Source organism: Nerophis lumbriciformis, linkage group LG32, assembly GCF_033978685.3.
Source record: "Nerophis lumbriciformis linkage group LG32, RoL_Nlum_v2.1, whole genome shotgun sequence".
NCBI lineage: Eukaryota > Metazoa > Chordata > Actinopteri > Syngnathiformes > Syngnathidae > Nerophis > Nerophis lumbriciformis.
Window position 1 is genome coordinate 24385533 of NC_084579.2, and position 22765 is coordinate 24408297.

The following is a 22765-nucleotide window of genomic DNA, read 5'->3' on the forward strand; positions in this document are numbered from 1 at the left end:
ATGTAGCAGGAACATTCATAATACAAACCCCGTTTCCATATAAGTTGGGAAATTGTGTTTGATGTAAATATAAACGAAATACAGTGATTTGCAAATCCTTTTCAACCCATATTCAACTGAATGCTCTACAAAGACAAGATATTTGATGTTCAAACTCATAAACTTTATTTTTCTTTTGCAAATAATAATTAACTTAGAATTTCATGGCTGCAACATGTGCCAAAATAATTGGGAAAGGGCATGTTCACCACTGTGTTACATGGTGTTACATCTTGCTTGATGTACAGCTTAAGTTGTTCAACAGTCCGGGGGTCTCCGTTTTTTTTTTAGGCTTCATAATGTGCCACACATTTTCAATGGGAGACAGGTCTGGACTACAGGCAGGCCAGTCTAGTACCCGCACTCTTTTACTATGAAGCCACGTTGATGTAACACGTGGCTTGGCATTGTCTTGCTGAAATAAGCAGGGGCGTCCATGGTAACGTTGCTTGGATGGCAACATATGTTGCTCCAAAACCTGTATGTACCTTTCAGCATTAATGGCGCCTTCACAGATGTGTAAGTTACCCATATCTTGGGCACTAATACACCCCCATACCATCACAGATGCTGGCTTTTCAACGTTGCGCCTATAACAATCCGGATGGTTATTTTCCTCTTTGGTCCGGAGGACACGACGTCCACAGTTTCCAAAAACAATTTGAAATGTGGACTCGTCAGACCACAGAACACTTTTCCACTTTGTATCAGTCCATCTTAGATGAGCTCAGGCCCAGCGAAGCCGACGGCGTTTCTGGGTGTTGTTGATAAACGGTTTTCGCCTTGCATAGGAGAGTTTTAACTTGCACTTACAGATGTAGCGACCAACTGTAGTTACTGACAGTGGGTTTCTGAAGTGTTCCTGAGCCCATGTGGTGATATCCTTTACACACTGATGTCGCTTGTTGATGCAGTACAACCTGAGAGATCGAAGGTCACAGGCTTAGCTGCTTACGTGCAGTGATTTCTCCCGATTCTCTGAACCCTTTGATGATATTACGGACCGTAGATGGTGAAATCCCTAAATTCCTTGCAATAGCTGGTTGAGAAAGTTTTTTCTTAAACTGTTCAACAATTTACTCACGCATTTGTTGAGAAAGTGGTGACCCTCGCCCCATCCTTGTTTGTGAATGACTGAGCATTTCATGGAATCTACTTTTATACCTAATCATGGCACCCACCTATTCCCAATTTGCCTGTTCACCTGTGGGATGTTCCAAATAAGTGTTTGATTAGCATTCCTCAGCTTTATCAGTATTTATTGCCACCTTACCCAATTGCTTTGTCACGTGTTGCTGGCATCACATTCTAAAGTTAATGATTATTTGCAAAAAAAAAAAATGTTTATCAGTTTGAACATCAAATATGTTGTGTTTGTGAAGTGAAGTGAATTATATTTATATAGCGCTTTTCTCTAGTGACTCAAAGCGCTTTACATAGTGAAACCCAATATCTAAGTTACATTTAAACCAGTGTGGGTGGCACTGGGAGCAGGTGGGTAAAGTGTCATGCCCAAGGACACAACGGCAGTAACGAGGATGGCGGATGCGGGGATCGAACCTGCAACCCTCAAGTTGCTGGCATGGCCGCTCTACTAACCGAGCTATACCGCCCCATTGTAGCATATTCAACTGAATATGGGTTGAAAATGATTTGCAAATCATTGTATTCCGTTTATATTTACATCTAACACAATTTCCCAACTCATATGGAAACGGGGTTTGTATGTAATATTTAAATGTTTTGGTGATTTTAAGAAAATGGTGGCATATTGATTTCAAAGACGCATCACAACATTAGCTATTTCCTTCAACAACAACAACAACAACCACTACAAGTCATGACTTACTTCATGAGCGACAAAGACTATTTTGGGACAAATGATGATCCAGAACCTTGTACTTTTGAACCTGAATAAAAGGAGAATGAGCAACATTGTTGCTGAGTGCTTAACAGATCCAGCACTAGTTAAACACTAAGCATAATGTAGCAGTATTGCTTAGTGCTAAACAGTATATACCGACTACGAACATAATAAAACTAACACTTAGGGCCTGATTTACTAAAGGTTTGCGTGAACTAAAACATGTGCAAACCTGATACCGCGTGCAAAGCTGATCTACTGTGTAAAGAGGATATCTGTCTGTTATGTAAGCAGAATAAGGCGTGCAATCCATTTTGCGCCTCGGTCTCCATTAACATGCAGAATACTGTATATGCTGATCATCAAAACGCCCACAATAATGGGAGAAGATGCAAACATATTATACATCACGCACAATGTTTTGCGAGCACTGTTTAGTGTTTTATTTAGCACCTGACATACATACGGCCATGAGAAAGGATTGGTGTTTGCGTGGCAACAACAGACGATTGGCAGAGAATCCTCTGTCATACATGAAGTGAAGTGAACTATATTTATATAGCGCTTTTCTCTAGTGACTCAAAGCGCTTTTACATAGTGAAACCCAATATCTAAGTGACATTTAAACCATTGTGGGTGGCACTGGGAGCAGGTGGGTAAAGTGTCTTGCCCAAGGACACAACGGCAGTGACTAGGATGGCGGAAGCGGGGATCGAACCTGGAGCCCTCAAATTGCTGGCACGGCCACTCTACCAACCGAGCTATACCGCATGTGTGTCAACATATTTGCATGGTTTGTCAGAAACTAAAAATATTAGACATTGTCTATTCAGCTGCATCTTTTTATCATTTTATAGCTGCATGCTGAATGACTTAAGGGGCTGATTAAAACAAATTCAACTGATGCGTTTTGGTGTCTGCTGGCATTCTTTTGATGTTGTTTGTTTTTTCATTCATATTTTATTGACATATCGCTCATATGATAAAAACATCTTGAAGTATGCATTGTTATGTGTCTTGAGCAAAGTAAGTGCAGCCTTTCTTCCACGAGCGCACCTTCAGCGCTGAAAAACAGAAGAAAAAAAGTGTGTTCCGTTGTAGATGCATTTTGAACTGTGTCTAAAATGCCCATAAAATATAGTGCATGTCTCCAGCATGTTTGAAAACATAGTAAAACGCCACAGGTAGGAGCATGATAACATGAATGTGCAGTGTCTCTGTGGTAATACACCGTATAATACACCCAAAATCCTTTTTTAATAAGGCAGTCTGCACCACTTTACAATTGTACACGCAGTGTTAATAAATCACACGCAACACCCTTACTAATAGTACACGCAATTTTGTAGATTGTACACGCTGTTTAGCACATGGTATTAGGATCTTCGTAAATGTGCCTTTACTGTACAATGTCTGCTCTCACTGGGATACTGACTGATGGGTGGTCATATGACGTTTAAAAGTAAAAGTGGCCGCAAATTAGCATATTTTCGTGTTTTTCCGCCATCTTCGGGTTTTGAATGTCAAATTTGACCAACTTCTCGGTTTATGGCAACCACCTTCTACTACACAACTGAGAGGCATGATTTGTAATATATAATTAACTTTTACCAACTCAGAGGTGATACAGCAGCAGCAGCTCATTATGTCAATAGCTGCATTAGCTAGTAAGCTCTCTCTGTGATCGCAGCAATGCTAAAAGTAGTTTGTCTGCCTTAGCGCTTATAATAACAATATTGCAAATACTTGGTTAATATATAGGTCACGAGTTGTAAAAAGAGTTCTGTTGGTGGTTTTTGGATGTTTCTTCAGAAGGCTTTATGTGCGCAAGGGATTAATTACTCCCATTAGCTGCATTGTTAGCCACCTTGTACTTGCCGTAGTCAACAAATTAAAATGCATAAAAAAAGAAAAACATGTTCTTGTCTAACATAGGAATTGTGAATGACATGCAAAATTCCGAAAAAGAGTAGTTCCCCTTTAAGATCTCAGTATGACATGACAAACAACACTACACTCAAGTACTTCACACATCAAATTGTTGCCGTTCCATTCTCAAACCATTTAAAGTCGTTCCTTGGTCTAATAGGCTTATCCTTTTTCTCATGCATTACATAAAATAAAACAAAAACATACAAACCCATCACAATTAAGTGAAGAGGGATAATAGACGAGGGCAGCACGGTGACAGAGGGGTTAGTGCATGTGCCTCACAATACAAAGGTCCCGAGTTCAAAACCCGGGCTCTGGATCTTTCTGTGTGGAGTTTGCATGTTCTCCCCGTGACTGCGTGGGTTCCCCTCCGGGTACTCCGGCTTCCTCCCACCTCCAAAGACATGCACCTGGGGATAGGTTGATTGGCAATACTAAATTGGCCCTAGGTGTGAATGTGAGTATGAATGTTGTCTGTCTATCTGTGTTGGCCCTGCAATGAGTTGGCGACATGTCCAGGGTACCCCGCCTTCCGCCCGAATGCAGCTAAGAAAGGCTCCAGCACCCCCTGCGACCCTGAAAGGGACATGCGGTAGAAAATGGATGGATGGATGGAGATTATAGACTAAAGGGGAACTGCACTTTTTGGGAATTGTGCCTATTGTTCACAATCATTATGAAATATGTCTTTTTTTAATTTATCTTAAAGATGATAAAAAAAATGCTTGGAAGATGTGGCTATTGGGATTCACCGTTGTAGCCTTCAGAGCCCTCGAAAACAACTTCAGAACACTCCAACGTTTTATATACACACTGCAAGTCTATATATAATGTAGTAACAGACACGTTCATAACAATGTGTAATATGTTCAATATTTATCGTATTTTTGTCATTTTAATCATTGCCCAAACTAAACTAATTTCTGTTTCCATAGCAGCGCACATCCGACAATGCAATTCCGGATACAAAACGCTTGTGTGTGTTCTAATCATGGCAGACTTGGTAACAAACAACGAAGACAACTACTTTTGGTCAAAGGAGCATTCACAACCTTATCTTTTTTAATCTGAATTTATGGAGGATGAACTGCTGCTTCTAGAAGCGAGCAAAAAGAAGAGGGTGAAAGCCGATAGTGTGGGGTGAAAGTGACTCGACGCTGCAAAATGTCGCACTTGAAACCAACCTACTTCGACATAAATGAAGTGCTTACCGTATTTTCCGCACTATAAGGCGCACCTAAAAACCACAAATTTTCTCAAAAGCTAACAGTGCGCCTTATAACCCGGTGCGCTTTATTACGATTAATTTTCATAAAGTTTCGATCTCGCAACTTCGGTAAACAGCCGCCATCTTTTTTCCCGGTAGAACAGGAAGCGCTTCTTCTTCTACGCAAGCAACCGCCAAGGAAAGCACCCGCCCCCATAGAACAGGAAGCGCTTCACCCGCCCCCGGAAGAAGAAGAAAAAACGCGCGGATATCACCGTACGTTTCATTTCCTGTTTACATCTGTAAAGACCACAAAATGGCTCCTACAAAGGACAAGGATCCGGTTCATAAAAAGACGCAATCTCTCCATCCGCACACGGATTACTACCGTATTTCACAGCAACTGATATTCCTGTGAACCGCACTGTGGAACGGGAGCACGTACGGTGAATATTCGCACCACAGGGAATGAGGAGTCATCCTTCACTGTGGTTCTAGCTTGCCATGCTAACTTCCACCCATCCAAAAGAGACCTTTCCAGCCGGCGTCATCATAAAAGCTAACTCGAAGGGATGGATGGATGAAGAAAAGATGAGCGAGTGGTTAAGGGAAGTTTACGCGAAGAGGCCGGGTGGCTTTTTTCACACAGCTCCGAAGGCGAACACACCTTCACTAAGACGGGCAGATAGCGCCGGTCGACATACGCCAACATCTGCCAGTGGATCGTAAATGCCTGGGCAGATAGTTTCGGTCACAACTGTGGTCCGAGCTTTCCGGAAGGCAGGATTCACAGAACTGCTGCACAACAACAGCGACACTGAATCCGATGACTTCGACGAGGCTTGCGCAACTTTTCAATTCGGACACCGAAGACGAAGAATTCGAAGGATTTACGAATGAAGAATAACTTCAGAAGGTGAGCGCTATGTTTATTTTGTGTGTTGTGACATTAACGTTCGAGCAACATTATGTTGCTATTTATTGCTCTACACCATTTTGAATTTTACTATGTTTGTGATTGCACATTTGCGTACATTTTGGGACAGAGTTGTTAGAACGCTGGTTTTCAATATATTATTAAAGTTTGACTGAACTATCTGACTGTTTTTTTGACATTCACTTTAGCGCAGCGTTTTTTTTGACATTCACTTTAGCGCAGCGTAGGCGCGGCTTATAGTCCGGGGCGGCTTATTGGTGGACAAAATTATGAAATATGTAATTCATAGAAGGTGCGGCTAATAATCCGGTGCGCCTTATAGTGCGGAAAATACGGTACCTATAATTAACCGGAATCACTTAACTAATTGTTATGCTTTAAGTTGCAAGCATACCGCCATTAGTTGTCGTAGCAAATGTCACAAACAACCCCCGTGATGATCTGACCAAAACATCCGGTCTTACTCACTAGCATTATCTTATAGCTAAAGATGAATATAACTTTGTTTGTTTTTTCCAACAATAGGACGGAAGAAAGTGAGCGTGAAGGACAGCGCTGAAAATAAGAAGTAGATTATATTCATTGAATAAATAAATAAATGTATCCATGACAATTACAGAGAAGCAGCTCAAAGGAGATACTAGAAGTCTGCTTTCCAAGTTCCAAGCTGTATATTATTATTACATTACTTCATGAAACTACTGTATTTGTTATTATTACATTATAATTAGAGATGTCGATAAATGCTTTAAAATGTAATATCGGAAATTATCGGAATCATTTCTCTTTTTTATCGGTATCGGGTTTATTTTTATTTAATTTTTTTTATTAAATCAACATAAAAAACACAAGGTACACTTACAATTAGTGCACAAACCCAAAAAACCTCCCTCACCCATTTACACTCATTCACACAAAAGGGTTGTTTCTTTCTGTTATTAATATTCTGGTTCCTACATTATATATCAATATACAGTATATCAATACAGTCTGCAAGGGATACAGTCCGAAAGCACACATGGTTGTGCGTGCTGCTGGTCCACTAATAGTACTAACCTTTAACAGTTAATTTTACTAATTTACATTAATTACTAGTTTCTATGTAACTGTTTTTATATTGTTTTACTTTCTTTTTTATTCAAGAAAATGTTTTTAATTTATTTATCTTATTTTATTTTATTAATATTTAAAAAAAGGACCTTATCTTCACCATACCTGGTTGTCCAAATTAGGCATAATAATGTGTTAATTCCACGACTGTATGTATCAGTATCGGTTGATATCGGTATCGGTTGATATCGGTATCGGTAATTAAAGAGTTGGACAATATCGGAATATCGGATATTGGCAAAAAGCCATTATCGGACATCCGTAATTATAATAAATTGTGTTTAGACATTAATTATCTAAAAGTTTTAAAATGCATGTTACATGGTAAAAGTGTGCTGTTTCGGGAAGAGGAGGGCAACCACCAATCAATTTGATTTCAAGTCATTTCAATGGGCGATGTTGACAAGTGTTCTGGGTTAATTGTTCCGTCACAGAACCAGGTAAGCTCGTAGGTTGAGGTACTACTGTATTGCAGTTTCTTATAAACACACAAAATGTTCCAAATATGACATCTTTACAGCTGATATACTAGACAAAATCGCTGGTGGGATACAGTGAACACAGCCAGTACAAACATCACCATCCCTTTATTTAAGAGCCACATTCTGTAGTCTCTTATAGGGATTGTTACTACACCGACCTGATGGTGTGTCACTGCTGAAAATAGAAGGCACGAGGAGGAGCTAAAAGGAAGATAAAAGCTAAGAAATGTGCTATATAAGCTGTAACCAGGTACCCAAGCCGGGACCTGTAACATGTCACTGCTGACATGTTACATCACATCATAAAAATCCCCTCAACTCCCCCCAAAATGGATTAACTCACTGGAATAAAAAAAGACAATATAAAATACATCCATAAACGTGGACGCATGTGAAAAGTGCAATATATTTATCTGTACAGTAACCTATTTATTTATTTAAAGATGCACCTTATTGCTTTTTTATCTTGCACTACCATGAGCTAATGAAATGAAATGTCGTTCTTATCTGTACTGTAAAGTTCAAATTTGAATGACAATAAAAAGGAAGTCTAAGTCTAAGTCTAAGTCTGAAAATAGAAGGCACGAGGAGGTGCTAAAAGGAAGATAAAAGCTAAGAAATGTGCATGTGTAATTTAATGTTTCTTGTTTGCTAACCTGTACAGATAGCACTTATTAATATAGCCCTTAAAGGACTAACGGACCAGAATGCGTAGAAAAAAGTGATGTCTGATATACTATGGGCCAACGTTATAATAAAAAATGACATGAAGATAAATTGGCAACAAATACTAACAGTAAGTGCATAGCCCCAATGGATGTTGGTCTTGGCAACCAAACAATAGGAGAAGGACCACAGTAATGAACCATCATGGATTTGAACAAATCCCCACTTCTACCACAAAAGACTGATTAACAAGCAAGCAAACACACTCACTGCTTTCAGAGCCACACACACTACAAAACAGTACAACGCAAACACTCCCTTACACATGTGGTACAAATTACACTTTAGTGGGTTACCCACTCTTGTTTAACTCCTCCAAAAAGAATACTGCCTATGGCTAGTTCGAGCTCTTCAGGAGGTCCTCCGCCTACGTACAAGTTACGTTCATGTGATAGCGATTCGGGTGGTTTGGACTGGGCCAACAGCAAATTTTGTTTGACATTTTGACCCTTTTTGAGCATTTTCCACTTTATCCAATTTCACATCTACCTTGCTATGACGTCAAGATGTAGCCAGGCTACAAAAAAAAAACATAGCTAACAGAGGCTTCCAAAACTCCATGCAAGCTCAGATTAAATTGCATGAACCTTATAATTTGATGCTTTAACAATTGTTTAAAGGGGAACTGCGCTTTTTTGGGAATGTTGCCTACCGTTCACTGTCATTATTTTCATTATTAGAGACAAGAAGACAAAAGCTTCTTGCTTTGTAACGTATAAAAATCGTCTCGTTCTTGGTGGCTAATGGTAGCAATCAATTCTACCTCCGAATCACTTTAAAATGCATTCAAAAACCATAAAAAATACTTAATTTACATTCCGTAACCTGTATAATAACCAAACTGTAGCGACATTGTTAATGTAAGAGCGAACACTGAGGAGCTCTTTTTCTATCGTAATAACACATCGGCGTGCTACGGTATTAGCCGTAGAAGCTAACTATGGCAAGAGATAAGCTACCTTCTATGTCAGCACGAAACGCGTTTGAGTTTGTAATGCACAACAGAATGTGATACAAGAGCATTCTGTACTGACTGAAAAACACGAACAATCATATTACAGTATCTGTAAAGTATTAGCCCACATTTCATGTTTTGTTTGCACACAACACAGCTTGCCAGACAGAGTATGCTGTCTGTCATGATACACGTATGAGTGCTGCCTGTATCATGATCAATATAAAGTGTGAGTCACTCACTGGACAGTAGTCTCTTTGGTCCAGCTGGCCGGGGACATTTTTTCCGGTTAATTATGGGTAAGCATGCCATTTTGGTCGAAATAGCTTGGCTTCAAGTTCCACATTTTGCAGCTTCAATTCACTTTCACCTCAATCCATCGGCTTCCGTCTGCTCCAAGGCCTCACTCTTCCTTCGTGCTCGCTTCTAAAAGCAGTAGTTCATCCTCTATAAATTTAGATTAAAAAAGATAAGGTTGTGAATCTTCATTTGTCCAAAAATAGTCGTCTTCGTTGTTTGTCACCAAGTCTGCCATGATTAGAACACACACAAGCGTTTTGTATCCGGAAGTCGGACATGCGCTGCTATGGAAATGGAAATAAATACGCCAAAGAATTTGTTCTGGCATTGATTAAAATGATCAAAATACGGTAACAAATTGTATATATTACATAATGTTATGATCGGGTCTTTTACTACATTATATATAGACTTGCAGTGTGTATATAAAACGGTGGGTTTTGAAGTTGTTTTGAAGGCTACAACGGTGACTCCCCCGTTTTTTATCATCTATAAAATCCTGGAAAAATAAAACACGTGTGTTCTTGTCTCTCATAATGATTGTGAATGGTAGGCAAAATCCCCAAGAAGTGCAGTTCCCCTTTAACGTTAGTATCCAACATATTATCTGATCATGACCTGCATTTTAATGCATCACACATGAAATCGAAACACTTTACTTTGACATGCGCAGAACCTAACATAAATGGAAAGGTGTGTTATTGTTTGTGGTACGGCACAATCTTTTGGATAAGTTTGCTTACTGCAGGTGCTGAAGAAGCATTAGACTTCCACTGTTATCAAACATGGCTTTGTGCATTTCTGCTTGTCTGACGTCATCACGGTATTTATAATTTGTTCCTCCTGTTCACTACTTTTGTTTTATCTCTCTTTTTAAAAATGTAGCTGTTTTGTGCTTTTTATGTTGTGATTATGTACGGGTTATGGTGCGTCTTCATGCTTCAACATAGTGCGTATGTGTTTGAGGCCAGCAGTTAGCACTTGGAGTAGATTTAATATCGTGAATAAAACAGCTCGTTAAGACAAAAACCTGGATCCCTTCTTTTATTGTTACATTGACAATCCATACCATACTTTTGTTTTTGCTAGTCTCGTTGTAGACCAACAAACTCAACACTATATAACGCTACGTCTGTACATGTTGAATGAGGGGAGACAGCAGCAAGACAATCGTTTCATTCCGAGACTACTAAATTTAGTTTCACCTCTACCACAAAAGTATAGCTGATATCAAAGACATGCGCAATAAGGATAATTCGAAATCGAATTTGTGTTTTTATGCACAACAATCTGAATGACTTTCGGCATTAACCATCCGTCTTGATTGGAATGAAATTTTGATCCGAACGTGTGTGATTGGGTCAGAATATTCCGAATGGCATGTTTACACAGAGCATTTTTATTTCCGGTTGGCTATTACTCTGATTAAATGTATCCATGTGCACATAGCTATTGTGACAACATTTATAATTCAGAAGAAGCTACCATATGTTCTGGTCTATAAGCCGCTACTTTTTTCCAACGCTTTGAACCCTACGCCTTACGAATCGGTGTGGCTGATTTATAGATTTTTCTTTGCTTGCGGCCATAACGCTTTGTATTGAACAATCAGTTTTCATATTACACCGACAGACACTTAAAACGTGTGTTATTGTTCACTTTGCTCACTGTAGGTGCTGCGGGTTGACAATGTACTTCCGGTTTCGCGCTGGAAGCATATTCTTCCAAAGAGTTTCTGCTCGAAAGGATTCTTCATTCATCACTCCAAGCAACGTTTGTAAGTTTTACAATAAAACTAAAACAATTCATACATACCAAACCGTCCCATGTGTGATTTTTTTAGGAGTGTTTTCATGCATATTTGAACGTGCTATCGTAATGTAACCATGATAGCGTCGTTAGAATTAGCGAATATCATGCTAACACGTTATTAAGTGTCTGTGTTAGTATTATTAACTTCCAATGGCATTATTTTTGTATTGTTTCAGCTTCATAAATTCACCAAAACGTCACCGTGGAGTTATTGAGTCTGTTTAGCTGATTGGAGCTAACTTCCCCATCTAGTGGGTCCATGACGATGACTTCTGTTTTGTTTGACCAGCTGTTTTACTGTCATGTGACAGGCATCGTTTGGAATCAATGAAGGTATGTAAATAAACATTTACGAAATCTTTCATACCGGTATAAATCTGTCGCTTATAGTCCCGTGCAGCTAATTTATGTAAAAGTATTTTTTTCTTCTAAAATTTGGTGGATGCCACTTATCTACTGGTGCGCTCCTTAGCCTGGAAAATACAGTGTATTCATCATAGGTCCTCTTTAAACTAATAATTAGTAGGCAAAAGACATGATACAGTATTCAAGTGAGGTCTATGAACACAGATAGTAAGACAATTTTGAATGAAGAACAAAGACTCAAACATCGGCATGAAGAAAGCTACGTTTGAAATCGACGGTTAACAATAGGGGTATTAACACTGAACACAAGTCATCAATCAGACAAAATACATTGATAATATCAGAATTAACTAAGAATTCTGCCAAACTGAAATCACAATTTGATAGTATAGATGCTATCAAATTACATATTATTACATATGGTGTTCCACCATATGTAATAATCCTACAATGTCATTGTCAACCTTGTACTATACATCTATATATATGTTACAGCATCATGTGGAGTCTATTTAATAAAGAATGAGTCCATTCAAGCTGCATATCATGATCTCTACCTGGTTCACTAGTCCTCAATAGCAAGATAAAAGGTACCATCTTTTCATTACAGGATCATAAATATCCAAACAAGACTCAAATTAGCGTAACTGCACATTAAACACGCAAGGCCATACCACTTTGCCTTCATGTAACGTGAAATCATGGTGAAAGACATGGAAAAACATATACTAAGGTTTCTAATTTTAGCATCAAGTAGTTGAGGTTTTTGGATTAAGAAGTGGACTTTCTACCCAAAACTAGGGCTGCATGATTAATCGTTAAAAGATCGTGATCTCAATTCACACGTGTATGTGATCTTATTTTTACACATGGACGATTATCTACAGACTGCACTATAAACAATAATCATTAATATGATATCAAGATAAGTCTTGAAATATCTTCAGTTAATTGAGTTAAATGTTTTGAGCCCATGTCATGTTAGTTTCGCCTTGTAAATCTAACTGTTGGAATAAACAAACCTTTGCATGATATTAATTTTTTGAGTTTCTCCTGCATGTTGCTATTGTAGTTCTTAGCACTGATGAGTATAATAAAGGTTAGGTTGCTACTACAAGTTTTTGTGTGTTGTTCGAGAAAGTTGCTAGAGAAACTACATTACCCATAAGTGTTAGTTGTAGAGCGGAACCGGAAGTATAGACAAAAGTACTGGTGGAGAATTGAGCGAGTATGAGTTTCCTGCAAATAAAGACTTTTTGCCAGAATTGTGCAGCCAACCAAATCTCGAACAGATTTCCAATTAAGACAGCAAGACAGGAACATTTTTGCCGATGGTTAGTTGGTATAGTCGATAAAAATCGAAAATAAAATTTTGCGCTGACAGTTTCATTTGTCAATAATCGTTGATGACGTCATCGCTCATTCGGAAACGCGCATTAGCGAGTCAGTGTGATTGGGAAGAGAAACAGGAAGAGAAAATGTCTGCGGCGAGTGCAACAATACCACTCGTGAAAAAAACAAAAATAAGTGAACATTTCACCCTAAACGTACGGTAAACAGTATGAGCTGAATATTTGTAATTAAATAAACTGCTGTTCTAAAGGTGCACACTAGATGTCGCAATAGCAATCCTTTGTATCCTCTGCCGCAAAAGTGCGCCTTACTTCAGAGGGTGTGAAGCTATGTGCCGTGTTAAGATAGAGGCAACACTACCGTGTTTGGACACTACTACACTGCTTTTTAGTGATACAATACAAATTGTGGATTGTTCCGTTAATGCTTTGGTTGTCAAAGATGTTGATAATGTAACCTGTGACATTTATACTCCCAAAAATGCTTTTGACAATCTGTACATTTCGTGTTGTACTTATGACTGGGGACACATCTTGTGGGTGCACATAGTTATGCTGAATATGCATCCCCATTGAACTTCATGTGTGATTACTGAAATGAGTCCAAATTCACAAGTTTTGTTGTAGACGATGCTACATATGTACAGAATTAACCACATGATGTAAGTACATCAATTGACAAAATAAAAAATAAAATAAAAATTACACAGTCATTACAGGGTTCTTGTGTGTAGAATTTTGAGAACGAAAATGAATTATTCCATTTTGGAATAAAACTAACATAACAAAATGTGGAAAAAGTGAAGTGCTGTAAATACTTTATGGATGCACTGTAATGTGCCCTCAAGGTTTCCCAACCAACACCAACGTCATCCAACCATTTCACCACTCCTAACTCCGAACTATTACAAATGCTATCCTAACCCAAAAGCAAGAGTAGTGACACTCATTCACAAATGGAATGCCGTAACTATACATTTCCCTACAGGAAAGTAGAGATCGATGCCGAGATGAAGTCATCGCACTGAGAATTAAAAATCAATAGTCAGGCTCCACAGAGTGGCAACTGCTCCAATATTAATGGACGGATGGCAGAAGAGTGGTAGCACTTGTATCTCATTGGCAAACGCCTGTCAAAACTGTACACATAATAGTGAGATGTGCTATCGTGCTAGGAAGGTTAAAAACAACTCCATGTACACATGTATCGGCAAGGGGACTAGCTTAATTTTAATAAAATGCTGCATTGGTCAATTACACATGAGACTTTGGGCACTTGACTTGTTTATTCATTGAAAAAAAATGAAAATGAACTATAATACTATATTTGACAAACTTCTGTCTGTCCTATAATCCCTCATGTAAGAAAATAAATACCGTAGCTATAAATGGCTGAACAAGCTAAATGACAAACAAGCAAAACAGTGTTCAACCACAATATTTAGAATGACACCACAGAACTAGAGTAAGCTTTACTTGCTGTTAGTAGTGGGAAGATCGATACAATAATTCATCCATCCATTTTCTACCGCTTGTCCCTACCGGGGACGCGGGGGGTGCTGGAGCCTATCTCAGCTGCATTCGGGCGGTAGGCGGGGTACACCCTGGACATTCACACACTAGGGCCAATGTTTTAGTGTTGCCAATTAGTCTATCCCCAGGTGCATGTATTAATACTAATGAATTAGATTTGTATAGCACTTTTCTATCGACTAGATACTCAAAGCGCTCACAGAGAAGTGAGAATCCATTATTCATTCACTCCACATTCACACATAGGTGGTGGTAAGCTACATTTGTAGCCACAGCTGCCCTGGGGTATACAAATATTGATAGTGTCGATACTAAGGGTAGTATCTGTATTGGATTGATACTATCGTGATGGAATCAATATATTTTTTGTTCTCTTCTGTTTATTTATTGTTGAGTTGTTCATATTGTTACCTTGTTGATATAGTTATGTTTATAATGTAAAAATAACAATAATAACAATGATATATATATATATATATATATATATATATATATATATATATATATATATATATATATAACTAGACTTGTAATTTTTGCTTTGGCTTTTTGCTTGAACATCCATCCATCCATCTTCTTCCGCTTATCCGAGGTCGGGTCGCGGGGGAAGCAGCCTAAGCAGGGAAGCCCAGACTTCCCTCTCCCCAGCTACTTCATCTAGCTCCTCCCGGGGGATCCCGAGGCGTTCCCAGGCCAGGCGGGAGAGATAGTCTTCCCAACGTGTCCTGGGTCTTCCCCGTGGCCTCCTACCGGTCGGGCGTGGCCGAAACACCTCCCTAGGGAGACGTTCGGGTGGAATCCTGACCAGATGCCCGAATCATCTCATCTGGCTCCTCTTGATGTGGAGGAGCAGCGGCTTTACTTTGAGCTCCTCCCGGATGACAGAGCTTCTCAGCCTATCTCTAAGGTACCCGTGATCTTGTCCTTTCGGTCATAACCCAAAGCTCATGACTATAGGTGAGGATGGGAACGTAGATCGACTGGTAAATTGAGAGCTTTGCCTTCCGGCTCAGCTCCTTCTTCACCACAACGGATCGATACAGCGTCCGCATTACTGAAGACGCCGCACCGATCCGCCTGTCGATCTCACGATCGACTCTTCTCTCACTCGTGAAAAAGACTCCGAGGTACTTGAACTCATCCACTTGGGGGAAGATCACCTCCCCAACCCGGTGTTGGCACTCCACCCTTTTCCGGGCGAGAACCATGGACTCGGACTGGAGATGCTGATTCCCATTCCAGTCGCTTCACACTCGGCTGCAAACCGATCCAGTGAGAGCTGAAGATCTTGGCTAGATGAAGCCATCAGGACCACATCATCTGCAAAAAGCAGAGACCTAATCCTGCAGCCACCAAACCAGATACCCTCAATGCCCTGACTGCGCCTAGAAATTCTGTCCATAAAAGTTATGAACAGAATCGGTGAGAAAGGGCCGCCTTGGCGTAGTCCAACCCTCACTGGAAACGTGTCCGACTTACTGCCGGCAATGCGGACCAAGCTCTGACACTGATCAGACCGCCACAATCAGACAGTCCGATACCCCATACTCTCTGAGCACTCCCCACAGGTCGAATGCCTTCTCCAAGTCCACAAAGCACATGTAGACTGGTTGGGCAAACTCCCATGCACCCTCAAGGACCCTGCCGAGTTTATAGAGCTGGTCCACAGTTCCACGACCAGGGCGAAAACCACACTGTTTCTCCTGAATTTGAGGTTCGACTACCCGGTGTAGCCTCCTCTCCAGTACACCTGAATAGACCTTACCGGGAAGGCTGAGGAGTGTGATCCCACAATAGTTGGAACACACCCTCCGCTCCCCTTCTTAAAGAGAGGAACCACAACCCCGGTCTGCCAATCCAGAGGTACCGCCCCCGAGGTCCACGCGATGTTACAGTGTCTTGTCAACCAAGACAGCCCCACAGCATCCAGAGCCTTAAGGAACTCCGGGCGGATCTCATCCACCCCCGGGGCCTTGCCACCGTGGAGCTTTTTAACTACTTCGGCAACCTCAGCCCCAGAAATAGGAGAGCCCACCACAGATTCCCCAGGCACTGCTTCCTCATAGGAAGACGTGTTGGTAGGATTAAGGAGGTCTTCGAAGTATTCCCTCCACCGATCCACAACATCCGCAGTTGAGGTCAGCAGAACACCATCCCCATCATACACGGTGTTGACAGAACACTGTTTCCCCATTCCTGAGGCGGCGGGTGGTGGTCCAGAATCGCTTCGAAGCAGTCTGGAAGTCGTTTTCCATGGCTTCCCCGAATTCCTCCCATGTCCGAGTTTTTGCCTCCGCGACCACTGAAGCCGCACAACGCTTGGCCTGTCGGTACCTGTCTGCTGCCTCCGGAGTCCTATGAGCCAAAAGAACCCGATAGGACTCTTTCTTCAACTTGACAGCATCCCTCACCGCTGGTGTCCACCAGCGAGTTCTAGGATTACCGCCACAACATGCACCAACACCTTGCGGCCCCAGCTCCAATCGGCCGCCTCGACAATAGAGGTACGGAACATCGTCGACTCGGACTCAATGTCCAGCGCCTCCCTCGTGACATGTTCAAAGTTCTTCCGGAGGCGGGAATTGAAACTCTCTCTGACAGGAGACTCTGCTTGGCGTTCGCAGCAGAACCTCACAATGCGTTTGGGCCTGCCAGGTCTGTCCGGCATCCTTCCCCACCATCGCAGCCAACTCACCACCAGGTGGTGTTTGATAGAAAGCTCCGCCCCTCTCTTCACGTGAGTGTCCAAATCCGATGACACAACTACAAAGTCGATCATGGAACCGCGGCCTAGGGTGTCCTGGTTCCAAGTGCACATATGGACACCCTTATGCCCTGTAAAAACTCTTTCAGTGGTATTGTCCATTCTACTTTATTTTTAAAAGTATATTTATTCCAATAAATCAATTTATTTTTATTTTTAGAGTTTTTGAGTTATCTATAAGTAAAAAGTGTGAATATTTTCGTAACTTACTTTTTTATGTGATAAAATTAATTTTATTGGACTTCCAACATAAATTGATTTAGCAAAACTCAGTTCAGAGGGTAATATCAGACCTAAAACGTCAGGACCCGCCCACCTGCATGCAGCTGTGGAAGAACAAGCCCAGACACGTTTCTTCACGTAGCCCAAGGAAAACACTTTACCGAACTCATGTAAGTAACAATTTATATTGTTAAAAGTCAGTATTTGCCAGGATTTAAATGTATACATTTTCAAAAGCATGGTTCAATGTTATATTTAGTTTACTACTTTTCCCGCCGACCGCCATTTCGAATGTGCTCTTACCTCCAACAGCTCATTAACTTCAACCAAACATTGTTTATAGCTGTGAAGTTTATAATTAGCGTTTTCTTTGCGTGGTAGTTTAATATTGTATTCTTCAGTTTATAAGCAGCCACATTAAAGCTGCTTAACTAGCTTGCATTCAAAGTTGCTAGCAGCTAGCTAGGTACACTTGACAGCTATCTGAAGCCCCCTCAGACCTGCTGTCCATGCACACTCCTAGGCAAAACGCTACTCTTGTAAGAATAACACTCATTGTGTAAGTCTCAATCTCAACATCCCCCCCCCCCCCCCCCCAAAAAAAATCTCACCAGTAGTCACCATTTAAAGGGTACATTTTCAAATTTATACTTCCGTGGGGGCATGCCCCGTACCCCCCTACTGTTGCTAGGTTACCAACTTAGACCACCGTGGCTACAAAAAAATCTAGAGGAAATACTGCAAATGAGTATATTAGGGTGTAAAAAAAAACAGATATAAAGGGCTCTCATCAGGCTTATATATCCAAGAGGTTAGACATGAACCATAACTTGTCTTTTTTGTTCTCTCTCTCCAATGACAGATGGGATGGCCCTGTAAGTTGTGCAGCACTGTTGTACCAACCAAGAGTGACATTTTAAAGCATTACAGACTGCACCATGGGACCTTTGGACACAGCCATTCCTTGCCTTGCATTCATGTAGGTTGCCCATGCTCTTATACATCCCTTCGCTCTCATCTGTCAAGATGCTAGACTTCTCCTCTCTGACACCACCGCCAGAGAGTCTAGCTCCACTCCCACCACGTTACAGGCCTTCTCTACCAACTTGTCCAGTCTGTTTGCGTCCCTCGCTCTCAGCCCGCTGCCCCAGCAGGCCACGGCATACAAGAAGGCGCCTGCCACCACCGACTCGTAGAATATCTTCTATTCTATTCTATTATCGTTCTATTTTTCCTGACCAAGTTTCCATTGTGACTTGGACATGACATACTAGACTCACTTTTTGCCTGAAAATGTATACTAATACCCTTAATATCAGTAACAGTCAACATTTGCTGTCTTACAGATTAATGAAGCGTTCCGAAGGTGCACTGCTGTTCCACTGGAATCAACATTTATGTCCCAACTGGACAGGTACACGCCAAAACTCCTGGAGCTCTTCAGTGCAAAAGGAGGAGTGACTGCAGCGCATCAAGAACTTGTTGATGGAACTGATACAGGTGGGTTAAAAGTGGTTTAAAAGTTTAAACTGAATCTGTAATCATGCTCTAATAACGGTATCACAGATTTGGAGTAAAATTGCCAACAAAATTCATTTATTTATTATTATTCTCTTAACTCTAGGACCCAGTGAAGAAGAGAGATGTGACTGTGAGATGCCTCATAGAGTACATGGGAGAGAGTGGACAGGACCTAATCTCTGACTACTGTAAGTATTGTTTAAAAGCAGGTTTGGATCAGTCTGATGTACAAGCTTAAATTGGGTTTACTTTTATGTGAACTGACTGAACCAGCAGTTGTCAGGTGGAGGTCGAGCATGCAGCTAGTTGGCAAGAACCCCAGGATAGCCAATTAGCATAGCAACACAGAGTGATGCCTTTCTGTCTTATGTTTCTCTTTGCCCTAAAAAAAAAATGCAAACAAAAAATACTCCCCTTGAACAAGCATTAAAACATTTACTATATATATATATATATATATATATATATATATATATATATATATATATATATATATATATATATGTATGTGTGGGAAAAAAATCACAAGACTATTTCATCTCTCATAAATATATATATATATATATATATATATATATATATATATATATATATATATATATATAGGTTATCCAAAAAATAGTGCTCGATACCGTAGTAGAGCGCAATATATGTATGTGTGGGAAAAAATCACAAGACTACTTCATCTCTACAGGCCTGTTTCATGAGGGGTTCCCTCAATCATCAGGAGATTTTTTCCCACACATATATATATATATATATATATATATATATATATATATATATATATATATATATATATATATATATATATATATATATATATATATATACATACAGGTATATGTGTGGGAAAAAATCTATATATATATATATATATATATATATATATGTGTGGGAAAAAATCTCCTGATGATTGAGGGAACCCCTCATGAAACAGGCCTGTAGAGATGAAGTAGTCTTGTGATTTTTCCCCACACATACATATATTGCGCTCTACTACGGTATCGAGCACTATTTTTTGGATAACCTTATTAAGACATATATATATATATATATATATATATATATATATATATATATATATATATATATATATATTTATATATATATATATATATATATATATATATATATATATATATATTTGTATGTATGTATGTATGTATGTATATATGTATGTGTATATATATATATGTATATATATATATGTATATATATATATATATGTATATATATATATGTATATATATATATATATATGTATATATATATATATATATATATATATATATATATATATATATATATATATACATAACATATTACTGTTTGTTTTAATTTCTGGTGGTTCTATTCAGGTTTTTTATATGCAAATTAGAAATTCCAATAAAAAACATGTGGCTGGAAATGCATCTATTGTACCAAGTTTAATGTACAAGATCTCAAATTAGAATTCAAAAGTTTTCAAAATGGTCTTCACAAAAGTAATCATTATCTGAATTAAATCACACAACTTATATTACTGTAAATATAAAATTAGATGTTTGTTTTTTTAATTACTGTTTTTGTATCTCAAAGGGAACTGCAGAGACCACTGTTCATGAGGACCTGGAAATGAAGAATATGAGCATCTACATCTGTCGTGAGCCAAATGCAGTAAGAATCATCATTGAGGGAGTACCAGTCCTTACTCATCTTGGAAACCTGGCCAAAGCATGCTGCCTACTTCTGGGGTTGACGTATGCACTTAATCTTGAGTATCCATCCAAACTTTCCAAAACATTTGAGGTGTTTCAAAGACTTTTTGTGGGACTTGACACACTGCGCCCAAAACCAACCCCCAAATTCATGACTCTCAAAAACAAGCTTCTAGCTTAGGCAGTGAGCCATGACTTTTAGCTTGCACTTTTGAACAGCTATTTTCTTGTGTCTGTTCAAAATCATTATACATTGTTCATTGAGTGGAATTCTTCAGAATGTGGTAACGGTTTGTCCTGTTCAGGTTTTATACAAAGCTCCTGGTCATCGTTTCTGGTGTGTAAATTAAGTTTTTTTTATGTTTTATACACACTAAATTGCCCCACTGTGAAGCTCCAGCTGGTCAGAAGGAGGGATCTGTGAGTTGTTTAAGTTAAAATGTTTCAAAATATACACACTGAAAGACACTACTGTGAAGGTGTTCTGCTTGTGAATTATTACAGAAGTACAGATAATCTTAATGTTAAATTGTTTTAGCAAGAAACTGTACTGTGAATGTTCTAAGTAAAACTTGAGATGCTGAGGTCATGCATTCTTTTATGCACTAAATACTGATGTTCTTGACTGTTAATACTGTCCAGCTTATTGACAGGTTTGGATATGGCTTGTGAAAATGTTTTAATATGTATACGGTTAAAAAAAGAAAACTACTGTGAAGGTGTTCTATACAGCACTTTAAAAAGTTGAGGTCATGCATTCTTGTATAATATGGACGTTGACTGTTCATACTGTCCAGCTCATTGCCACTGTTTTTATATGATAATGATTTATTAAAGGTTGGAATTTGATATGTCTTGATTTTTTTATTATTATTCGAAGTAATTATTTTAAGCAGTTTCCATTTTCAAAACAAAGAAAGGGTAAGTTGGTCAAAATTAATAAAATTGAGTACAAAAATTATTTTTTCATTTAAATGTTACTTATTTTAATTAAGTCTTGTGTGTGTAATATGCTGATATTTTTTAAATTGATTGTACTCAATTTCTTGGCTTTTTCTGTAAACGCAACTTAATCTTTTTGCATAAATCGAAATGCATATTATTAAGTTCTACTTACTCAAAATACCAATTAGTTGACTAAACTAACAAAAATTGCTTGGAAAATGTTGCCTTATTTTTATTGAGTTAGATCTAGGCAACAGTTTTTACAGTGTGTTTGAACATGGTGTTTGTTATGGACAATCTGTGACGTGCACAAAAGTCCAATAACAAAACACCACTCGGGTTCAGATCTGTGCGGCCAATCTTCCCAATCACGCTTCTCCAGGTTTCACTGTCGTTGCCAAAATGAGCGTTGAAGTCCCCCAGTAGAACGAGGGAATCACCCGGGGGAGCACTCTCCAGTACTCCCTCGAGTGAATCCAAAAAGGGTGGGTACTCTGAGCTGCCGTTTGGCGCGTATGCGCAAACAACAGTCAGGACCCGTCCCCCCACCCAAAGGCGCAGGGAAGCTACCCTCTCATCCCCTGGGTTGAACTCCAACGTGCAGGCTTTGAGCCTGATGGCAACAAGAATTTCCGCCCCAGCCCGTCGCCTCTCACTGCTGGCAAAGCCAGAGTGGAAGAGAGTCCAGCCCCTCTCAAGAGAACTGGTTCCAGAGCCCTTGCTGTGCGTCAAAGTGAGTCCGACTATATGCAGCCGGAACTTCTCCAACTCGCGCACTAGCTCAGGCTCCTTCCCCCCAGCGAGGTGACGTTCCACGTCCCAAGAGCTAGCTTATGTAGCCGAGGATCGGACCGCCAAGTGCCCTGCCTTCGGCTTCCGCCCAGCTCACATTGCACCCGACCTCTATGGCCCCTGCTACGGGTGGTGAGCCCATTGGAGGGGGGACCCACGTTGCCTCTTCGGGCTGTGGATAGGCCTGGCCACTAGACGCTTGCCAT

At 39.8% G+C, this 22765-nt stretch overlaps 1 protein-coding gene and 1 long non-coding RNA gene across 8 annotated transcripts in view; one reads left to right on the forward strand and one right to left on the reverse strand.

The window, feature by feature from the left end:
* The window catches only part of ank1b (ankyrin 1, erythrocytic b), a 302181-nt gene that overhangs the window by 184436 nt on the left and 94980 nt on the right, over positions 1-22765 (reverse strand). The window lies entirely within an intron of this gene.
* LOC133574848 (uncharacterized) lies at positions 17708-19110 on the forward strand. Its single transcript, XR_009811433.1, has 3 exons — positions 17708-17771; positions 18464-18580; positions 18948-19110. It is a non-coding gene; the product is annotated as an uncharacterized lncRNA (long non-coding RNA).